Below are 11,707 nucleotides of genomic sequence, written 5' to 3' on the forward strand. Positions count from 1 at the left end.
GCAGAGTGCACCCCTGATTGCCTCCTGAAGTACAGAGCCAGTGTTGGCTGTGAATCTTTCTCTCTGTTGGGAGAACCCACTGTTTCTGGTTTTCTGGAGGCTCCCAACAGGAGGGCACACCAGTGAGTATTGGGTCACTCGGATGGAGGCACTCACACATGCCTGCACACATCCCTGCCCACTGTTGGAACTTAGGGTTTTAATGCTCTTCAGTCTCTAGAATAAGTGGCCTAAGGAGGAGGCTGTTGTTGGGAGCAGGAACACCTTCACACACATTATTGTGGTGCTGTTTCTTAGAGACCACCTGTCAGTCTCCAGTGAGTGGCCTGGTCAGGGGGTTGTTGGGGAAAAGGTCAGGATTCTGAACCCCTGACACCCCCCCCCACACACACACTTGCTAATCTTTCTTGGGCAGCGTTGAGTGGGTCTGGTTTTAAGTTTTGTAGCTCGCCACATCTGTGCTTTCCCAAAGTATTTGTGGAAAACCAGTGGGCTCCTTACACATAGAAGGGTTTGCTGTGACTTGCTCCATGGTGTTAGAGGGTTGTTTGCATCCTCTCTGGTCTCCACCACTGTCTGTACTTTCCAGGCACAGTCTGTGAGGGTTTCCTGCATCATGATTCTGGAGTTTACTGGAGTTCAGGACTTCCTGGCTGCCGTGCCAGGAATCATGGGGAGGGGTCCTCATGATTTTTATACTTGGAAAGCATTGGATATAAGCTTTATTTTGGTTTATTTTCTGGTTTGTATACTTCTACTTTGCTTACTAAATTTGTTGGTGTAGATTTCTAAAGATAGTTGGTTCTTGGGATTCCCCAATTCTCTTTTAGAGAAAATCAAATCAATAATACCATTGAGTTTAGTTAGTCTGTGTCTCTGTGATTTGGGGGCTAGTTAGGTTTCATGTGAAAATAAGGGTCTAGTGTATGTGTGCAATCATGTGATCTACTGACATGACAAAACAAACATGGAACTGTCATTTTAGAAATTGTGTCTTTTCAATTGAAATTCCAACTTATAAGTGTTGGCTAGATTTTCTTTTTACAAATTTTCAGGAACCCACTTAATTACAACTTATATTTCAATACTCAGTATATTCAATTGTAATAAGTTATGGATATTTCCTTTCCAGGCTATTAATTCCAAGCCATCATTGAAGCATTAGTGTTTCATTCCTTAATGTACAAGAGGTAATCAGATATTCTGCGAGTTCCCAAAAGTACTTAAAATCACAGAAACCAAGAAACCTTGCTGACCAACTAGGATTATATGAAGAAGCAATAGCATTTTCACAACTACAATCATTGAGAAGGACTATTATTTATCTTCTTCATCAGAATTCCAATAATGCACAAAAAATGATCATAGATGTGTTTATGAATTTTAAAATGTAGGAATTTTTCACATCTTTGTACTTCCTAAAACATGGAAATGATATTCTTTTCAGCAATAAAATGGTGTGTAAAATGATCGCAAATAGATAAGTATAGAAAAATATGTGAAAATCAAATTAAAGTTAAATATTCATGACAAAATCCTGAGTTACAATGAATCCACTCTATCTTAAACATTTAATTACTGTATCTGTAAATTATCAAATAACACATCTCCTTTGCCTTTTCAATGCTGTTCATTCATCAGACACTGAATATGCAAATGTAACCTTCTCAGGAAGTACACATTTCCACACACAGAATGAATTTAGAGGGTATTTTTTGTATACATAAATGTCTTGTGTTTCCTTGAAATTCAGAGGCAGTCTCAGACTTTTTTGTGGGCAAACTGATTGCACATGCCAAACTTACTGGTGAGTCAGAATCTTGCAGAATGAAAAAGATTTGTCAGTTTTATATGGTTTTTAGACACCTGTAAACTTTCCTACAAGGAATTTATATGAAATTCATGTGAGAGTTAAAGTATGGTTATATTTTGATATAGGCTAGCAGAGTAAAACTTAAGATATCATTTGATATTGAAAGACAAAACTAACCAAAATGAAAAGAATAGGATGATTTGTTCTCCACAGAGAAATCTTGGAAATTTTCCATTTCATTACCTAACATCCCTTATTTCTGATTTACCATGCAATCTGAAATGGGTGACTTATTATAAATATAAACATACATGGGATCATTTACTAAAACAACATACATGGAATCATAATACTAAAAAAATAGCTTCAGACATTGAAGGGAAGATGGCACCGAGACAATACAGATGCTGCCTAGCTCTCTCTCATAAAAAAAGAGAACCAGGTTGTCCCACGAGTGAATTACATTAAGAAATCTTCAAGAAGCAATGGAGAAGGACTCAAACCAGAAAAAAAAACACATAAAGCTTACATCCAACTTCTCAAAGAATTCAGTACGTGAGGACCACTCCCCCAAACCTTGCTGCGGGCTCTGAGCCACAAAAGGCGGCGAATGGAGGGCGCTGGGCCAGGCAGCCCCAACTGCTGCAGAAACCAGCATAGGACCAGGCCAGCAAGCCACAGAAGCTGAGGAACCCAGATGTGGAACCAGAACAGCAAAGCAGCGGAACCCAGACGTGGACCACAGGTGGCAGAGGAGACCTGAGTGGAGTAAAAGACTCCCCAACACCGTGCAGCACCCACAGATAAATGCAGAGGTGTGAGTAGCACAGCGTGTCCCCAAACACATTGGGAAAGCAGAGCTGGTGCCAAGCAATAAAACTTAACTCAGAACTCTCCACCCCACCCGAGAAAGACCGGCAGGAGCAGGGGGGCAAGGAATTTAGAATCCTGTCCCTTCCTTCAACAACCCCCTCACCAAGGCCATTGACTGGTGACTGACAGGTGGGTGGCACTAAGACCCACCACCCCACCAAGAGAGGCAGGGGTGTCCCAGCCCCCACCCGCCCACCAGGTTCCTCTCCCAGGCCTCTGACTGGAGACTGACAGGCGGGCAGATGCTAGGACCCAGCACCCCACCAGGGGAGGTGGAGGTGTCCCAGCTCCCACCTACCCACCAGGTTCCTCTCCCAGGCCACTGTGTCTGGAGAGCGGGGGACACTGAGACCCTGCCTTACCACAGTGGGTGGGGTGTGCCGGAAAATAGGAGCCAGCATCTGTCCCCCTCAATTCGTGATCGGGGCATCCTCCAGCTGGGAATCCTGAGCAAGACAGCACCGAGGGGCTCCCCACAGTTACAGACTCTCTGACAAAGCAGCAGGGAACTGAAGGGCCATCCAGCAGCCACGCTGCTTTCTGAGAATCAGAAAGGCACGGATCTGCTCTGGGAGCTCACATCCTCAGCTGGGCCCCACCCCTGGAAACAGAGCAGACACCTGCTGGTCCTGCTGAGAGCCCCTAGAAACCCCCAAATCCCAGACCCTGGGCCAGGGGCCCACCCCTAGAAGCAGCACAGGAAAACCAACGATCCGCCCAGCACACTGAGACTGAAGCTCACATGTCCATCCCACGGCCCACTGTGAGGCCACTGGTTGGATTGAGAGCTAGTCATGCACCTGCAAAAACTGCAAACTCTGACCTAGTCAGCAGAGGAATCAATTTCGCTGAGAACCACAGGTATTCACATATTCCCAGAACCACCGATCCCAATCCAAGTAAAGATCGCTACCTACTGACCACAGAGGGAAATACAACAAAAGTTCTCGATGCTGAGGAGAGCACAAAGAAGAATTACAACATACATAAATAATCAAAGTCTCACGCAAAGCCCAAAAGGTAACAAGAGCAAAGAGATGAGAGAGATGTCACCATCCCAAGAAATGACACCTGAAGAGAGTATGAAACATGACCCTATTCAAGGAGATGATTCTGAACATGATTAAAGAGATTAAAACAGAACTCCAAAAACAATTCCAGGAACATAAGCAGGAAATCTCCAAAGAGCTCCTCGAATTCAAAAGAGAAATGGAAGAAAAGATTAATACCCTCACAGCAGAAATGATAAGCTCAGTGTCCACACTTTAAGCAAAAATGGAGGTATTAAGTAGCAGATTGATGGAGATGGAGAATAGAACATCAGAAACGGAAGATAAAACACAAGAGCTGGAACAGACAATCACCATCTCGGAAAAATCAGTCAGAATCTACCAGAGAGAGCGCCAGGACCTGGCAGATGCAGCAAAGAAGTCTAATCTTCATTTAATAGGGATTGAAGAGGTGGCCAAATTCCAGAAAAGGTATGCAACCTTTAGTCACCAAAATCATAACAGAGAACTTCCCCAACTTCAAAAGGGAAATACTCACATTATTGAAGGTTTCAGGACCCCAAAAAGACAAGATCCTAGAAGGAACTCATCTAGACATATCATAGTAAAGACACTAGACCCTAATACCAAGGAATTGATCTTAAATGCTGAAAAAACAAAGAAGGAGCTATACGATAATGAGAAGAAAATTTGATTTACAGCAGATGTCTCTATGCAAACCCTAAATGCAAGAAAAGCTTGGGAAACCATCATTGATGTCCTGAAGACCAACAACTGCCAACCCAGACTGATATATCCAGCAAAACTAGCATTTACATTTGAGGGAGAAACAAGAATATTTCACTCCAAAGAGAAGCTGTATGAATACTTGCACACTAAACCAGCATTACAAAGAATACTAATTAATCGAGAACAAATTGTAGAACATCAAGAACCCCCATCAAGAAGCAAACATCTATAATTTACTAAAAACAAAAGGGGAAAAAGAGAGAGAAAGAAACCTAGAAGTAAAATAAATAATGACAATGGATACTGACCATTTCTCCATAATTTCGCTAAATGTGAATGGGCTGTACAATTCAATCAAAAGACACAGAGCAGTAGACTGGATTAAGAAACACCACCCATCCATATGTTGCCTCTAAGAGACCCACCTCACTGCCAAAGACAGAAACAAATTCCAAGTAAAAGGATGGAAACAAATCTTTCATTCCAATGCACCATGCATAAAAGCAGGAGTAGCAAGCTTAATCTCCGACAAAATTAACTTCTCAGTAAAATCAGTACATAAAGATAGAGATGGCCATTATATATTAGTAAAGTGTACAATCCATGCCCATAATATTACAGTTATAAACATCTACTCCCCCAACAAGGGAGCAACACAATTTGTCAAGCAAAGTCTTTTAGAATTACAGAAGAAGATAGACTCAAACACAATCATTGTGGGAGACCTCAATACACCACTCTCAACAAATGATAGGTCAACTCACTCAAAATTAAGCAAAGTCACCATCGACTTAAATGACACCATAGCCCAGCTGGGCTTAACAGATATACACAGAGTCTTCCACCCAACGGCGAAACATTTTACATTTTTCTCAGCAGCACATGGAACACACTCCAAAATAGATCATATAATAGTTCATACAGAAAACTTAAGCAGATAGAAGAGGTCTGATATAATCCCATGCATTCTATCAGACCACAGTAAAGTCAGACTAATTCTGAACAATGAAGTCAAAGTCAAAAAATATTCAATCACATGGAAACTGAAGAACACACTTCTGAATAACTCCTGGGTAACAGATCAGATCAGAAATGAAATTAAAAATTTCCTTGAATGTAATGACAATCAAGAAACATAACAAAGGAACTTATGGACACAGCAAAGGCAGTTCTAAGAGGCAAATTTATCGCACTAAGAGTGCATATTAAAAAGACAGAAGAAGAGCACGTAAATAACCTTTAAAAAAACTGAAACACCTAGAGGAGCAAAAAAAGTTAATTCTAAAACAACTAGAAGGACAGAAATAACAAAAATAAAATCAGAAATTTCAGAGATTGAAATAAGATATACTATACACAAAATTGATAAATCAAAAAGTTGATTCTTTAAAAGAGTCAACAAAATAGACAGATCCTTGGCAAGATTAATTAAAAAAAGGAAAGGGGAGACTCAAATAAACAAGATTAGAGACCCCACGGGAACAATCACAGCTGATTCCCAAGAAATCCAGTCCCTAATAAATAGGTACTACCAGGGCCTATATTCAAAGAAACAAGAAAATCTAGTAGATATGGATGATTTCTTAAATAAATATAGGATACACACACTGAACAACGATGAGGTAAACAAATTGAACAGACCAGTTTCTTACAATGAAATTGTGGAAGCTATCAGGGAAATGCCAACCAAAAAAATCCCAGATCCAGATTAATTCACAAGACATTTAAAGATGAAATAACACCTATACTCTTGAAACTCTTCCAAGAAATAGAAACAGAAGGGGCAATACCAAACTCATTTTATGAAGCTAATACTACTCTCATCCCCAAACCAGGGAAAGACCCAACAAAAAAAGAAAACTACAGACATATCTCTCTAATGAACATAGATGCAAAACTTCTCAATAAAATATTAGCCAACAGAATCCAGAAACAAATTAAACAATCATACACTATGATCAAGTGGGCTTCATCCCACAAATGCAAGGCTGGTTTAATATGCACAAATCAATCAATGTAATACATCATATCAATAGAGTTAAAGATAAGAATCATACGATAATTTCTCTGGATGCGGAGAAGGCATTTGACAAAATACAACATCCATTCATGTTGAAAGCACTAGAAAAAATAGGAATAAGAGGTACATTCCTCAAAATAGTGAAAGCCATATATGAAAAACCTCCAGCCAGTATTATACTAAATGGGGAAAGACTGGAACCATTCACCTTAAAATCAGGAACTAGACAGGGATGCCCACTCTCTCCACACCTCTTCAATATAGTGCTGGAACCCTTAGCCAGAGCAATAAGGCAAAAAAGGGACATCAAAGGGATCCACATAGGGAAAGAAGAAATTAAGCTATCCTTATTTGCAGATGACATGATCCTCTACTTGAGTGACCCAACAAACTCCACTCCCAAACTTCTAGAATAATAAACCACTTTAGCAAAGTGGCAGGATACAAAATCAATCTTCAGAAGTCAGTAGCTTTCTTGTACACCAACAATACACAAACAAAAGGCCAAATCAAGATAAGGATCCCATTCACAATAGCCACAAAAAGAATAAAATACTTAGGAATATACTTAACCAAAGATCTAATGGAATTATTCAATGAAAACTATAAAAGCCTAATGAAAGAAATTAAAGAAGACACTAGGAATTGGAAAGACATCCCACGCTCATGGCTAGGGAGAATGAACATACTGCCAAAATTGGTATACAAATTCATTGCAATCCCCATCAAAATCCCAAAGGCATTCTTTATGGAAATTGAAGATATAATCCAAAGATTCATATGGAACAAGAAAAGACCTAGAATAGCCAAAACATTTCTAGGCAAAAGAGCAATGCTGGTGGTATTAGAATACCAGACTTCAAACTCTACTACAGAGCCATAATAGCAAAAACTGCTTGATACTGGCACAGAAACAGACCAGAAGATCAGTGGAACAGAATAGAAGACCCAGAAATAGAACCACATGCGTATAGGCAACTTGTATTTGACAAACGTGCCAAAGATATACAATGGAACAAACACAGTCTATTCAATTATTGGTGCTGGCAAAACTGGGCAGTCACATGCAGAAAACTAAAAATTGACCCAAGCCTTTCGCCATGCACAAGCATTAACTCAAAGTGGATCAAAGACCTCAATGTCAGACAGGAAACCGTGAAACTGCTACATGATAAATTAGGAGAGACAGTGGAACTCATAGACACAGGCAAAAGATTCCTGAGTAGAATCCCAGGGTCACAACAGATTGGAGAGAGACTTGATAAATGGGACACCTAAAAATAAAAAGTTTCTGTACAGATAAAAACATAGTAGCAAAAGTAGGGAGACAGCCAACCAACTGGGAAAAGATATTCACCAAAAATACATCTCACAAATTCTTAATATCTAGTATCTACAGGTAACTCAAGAAACTAATCCCCCAAAAACCCAATAACCCATTCACTAAATGGGCAAGGGAACTAAAGAGAGACCTGTCAGAATAAGAGATTAAAATGGCAGAAAAGCATATGAGAAAATGTTCATCATCTATGGTCATAAAGGAAATGTAAATAAAACAACCCTAAGATACCACCTTACCCCAACAAGAATGTCCAAGATTTTGAACTCAGACAATGACAGTTTCTGGCAGGGTTGTGGAGAAAAAAGAACCTTACTACACTGTTGGTAGGAATGTAGACTAGTTCAGCCACTCCAGAAAGCAGTGTGGAGGCTCCTTAAAGAACTGAAAATAGACTTTCCCTGCGATCCTGCCATACCACTTCTGGGCATCTATCCTGAACAGCATTACCCTGGATATTATAAAGACACCTGCTCAGCTATGTTCATCTCTGCACTTTTCACAATAGCCAGGCAATGGAAACAATGCAGACGCCCTATTGCAGATGAATGGATACAGAAAATGTGGTATATATACACAATGGAATTCTGCATAGCCAACAGACAAGATAAAATAATGGCATTCTCAGGGAAGTGGTTGAATCTAGAACGAATCATGCTGAGTGAGACAAGTCAAGACCTAAGGAAGAAAAAGCACATGGTATCCTTAATATGCGTTTATTAAATCCAAAGAGTACAAGAGCGAGGACTCAATAACTGCATATCCAAAGGTATGGACATGGTAATGGAAATACAAACATAACTATATAGACATAAAAACCTATGACTCTATAGACATAATGTTTTATTTCATAAATAGATATGATTCTATGACATACAAACCCTTAGCCTAATTTTGATTAAGTTCTAAATACTAAGTCCCAGAGATTGTAATTAGAGATTTGCCACTTGAACAATTGTTTGTTAACCTTGTCATTTAAAATATGATGTAAACATAAGCCATATAATGAGTGATTGTTATTCTTAAGGTACTAGGTTATCCCTCATCACTTTTGCTGTCCCTTGGTTATCTCATATTGTTACACTATCTCACTTTGTTACCTGATATGTCGGATATATTTGTATTTGTTTATCTGAAATTGGATAGGGAACGGGGGAAAACACGGTGAGGGGTGGGGGTGGAGGGGAGGGAAATTGGGATAAAGACATGTGAAAGGGTATCAATGTATGGGAATTAATGCACCGTCTATCTGGCAAATATCATGTAATCCTTCCATTAATTACAATGAAAAATATATGAAAAAATAGCTTCATTAGTTACTGTGGACATATATACAATTTTAAAATAGGACAGTGGCAATTACTATGAGCAAAATTTAGTATTACTTACATGTTTTATGGATATCTTCTTAGTAATTGTACATGGACACTCTCTGACTGAACATATTTACAATATTTGAACATGTAAAATTTGATTTCTGTGAAAAAAACATTAAGTTTTTGTTAAATTCTTCATCCCTGATAGAATCAACCTTTTCTCAGTAAGGCTCATCATCATCTGTTGACATTTTCTAAAAGATCTAAGATACAGAATCATCAGTGGTGTATAGTGCATCACAGGAATAATAAAGAAATGAGTCTGGTAATTTGTAACAAGTATGTGAAATATTACTGCCAGATTACACAATTTATTTTCCTAATTTGAAACTTATATGATCAATTTTGTATCTCAATTTGAAGAGATACAAAGTATAATCACAAAAAGATGGATGATTTATCCAAAAGTATCCTGCAAATTGTTATAAAATATAATGAAAAAAGGCATCTGTAAATAGAAGGTTATGAATGCAAAAGCATCCAATTTAAATTACAAGAAATTGGTCATGTTTACCAGGTTGCATATATATAAAAAAGTCAATCTCATTTCTATTTGTTTATGTGAAAATCTCAATGGGTATAAGGAAGTGACAATCACAGTTTAAAGGTATTTCAGGAAAACAAGTTCACCTAAGTGGAAAAAATAATTACAATGTCAGAACCATATAGATAAAAATAAATAGGAGCATATACATATAAATAAATAAATATTTACTTACTTTGTATCTTGATTGACTCCAAACAAGACAGTAGTGCACAGAAAAACTGCATTGCTATTCAGTTACAATCATTACAGTAAGGTCCTATAATATATACACAATCTGAATAATTGTAAGGAAATTACATAGGAGATCTAAATTTCAAGTCAAGTCAAATATTTCTTGGTGCTGAAATGCCAAGTAGTGATAACTGTAAACATTATTATAGTACTTAGTGTTACTGGTGTAACTTCTCGGAAATGACTGTACATGCCAACTGTTGAAATTCTCTGAATCACTCATTAAAACCTGGTGACACAGTTATAATTATAATGTTAACTAACACTCAATTAAAAGAGACAAAATTTAAAAATGATAATTTTGTAGTTTCAGGTGCCGTCCCCAGTTCATTGCACTCCATTTAATTTTTCTGTTCACAGCACTGGATAATACAATTCAACATGTGACTCATTGTTAGCAGAGGATATATGATCATCATAACCATGGTTCACACTAAGAGTTCTACCAGTAATCTATATTGTAGCATATCTTTGCCCAATCAAAATGTATTCTGTGATTCATGTGAACCACAAATACTGAAAAATACTCAGTGAAGAAGAAAGGTATTACACATTCATCAAATGTATTTCTTAAGTGAATTTCTTACAGGAATTTTAGATGAATTTCCTTAAGCAAATTGATATTGTATTGAAAACACTCACAGATGAAGGTATAAAGTCAAATATGCAGTGTGGTTACTGTTGAGTAAAATGCAATTTATAAATAAAACCCCAAAAGATAAAATGCCAATACAATTGATTTACTCTGCAGAATAAGAAATCCACTCAATGATTATCCCAATGGTCAGCATACTCACTTGTGCAAATGTATATGAGAGGAAGGGTTCCAGATACTTCTCAATTTCTTCTGGGCATAAAATATATTCAGTAGAAGGGATTATATATATATGTATTTATATATATATGTATATATATATACATATATATAAGCACCTTCAGAACAATTTCTTATTTGTGTAAACTCTTGCAACAATATAATTACATGTGGAATTGGGTGTGAAAAATGTTAATGGACCTTACAAATTTCTGAATAAATGTAATTTTCCAACAGCTTTTATGATTGCATGACTGAAATGGATATTGTATTTGTTTTCTCTTTATTTCTTGGCCTTTTCTATGTGTCTTAGCATGTGTTGGCCTTGTGAATACTCCACATCCAATTCAATGCACATCAATTAACATCCTAAGTATACGGCTGTGTGGTTTTGTTTTTTAGTTTTTTATTTGTTTGTTCTTTTGCCTTTAACAGGACTATTTAGAGATGAGTCTCAGAGTAAACTTTCTGCTGTGAATGAGTACTTGATTTTCCTGTATTAACCTCAGGAGAAGTAGAATTATTTGCCCCATCAACTGCCTGTACACAATGTTGCCTTCACCAACTGAAATCAATTCAAATGTAATCTAAGTACTGGTCTTTCTGAGGGAGGAAAAGATTCCTCCTAGCCTCATCATTAAATATATTCTCTTTATCTAATACAAACATTGATAGTTCCATTTTGAAGGTAGTGTGTGTTTCAGTCATTCAATAATTTATGGTTTCCTGTTGACTTTCAGAATGGGAAAACCAGTTATCTCATGCCAATCAGAACGTTTTCATTCCTGTGAGGACAGTTATCCTTGCCAGTTAATCAAGACACAAATTCATTTCATTTCCCAGGTAAGATTCTCATATTTTTCTCACATCCAGCACATAAAGAGAAACAAATTCCTTCCAGATTACTCACAAAGTTTCTCCAAGAAAGAAAATATGTTGCTCGAATATGGTGTCT

This window comes from Megascapheus bottae, chromosome Y (genome assembly GCF_031878675.1).
Source record: "Megascapheus bottae isolate mThoBot1 chromosome Y, mThoBot2.hap1, whole genome shotgun sequence".
Classification (NCBI taxonomy): Eukaryota; Metazoa; Chordata; class Mammalia; order Rodentia; family Geomyidae; genus Megascapheus; species Megascapheus bottae.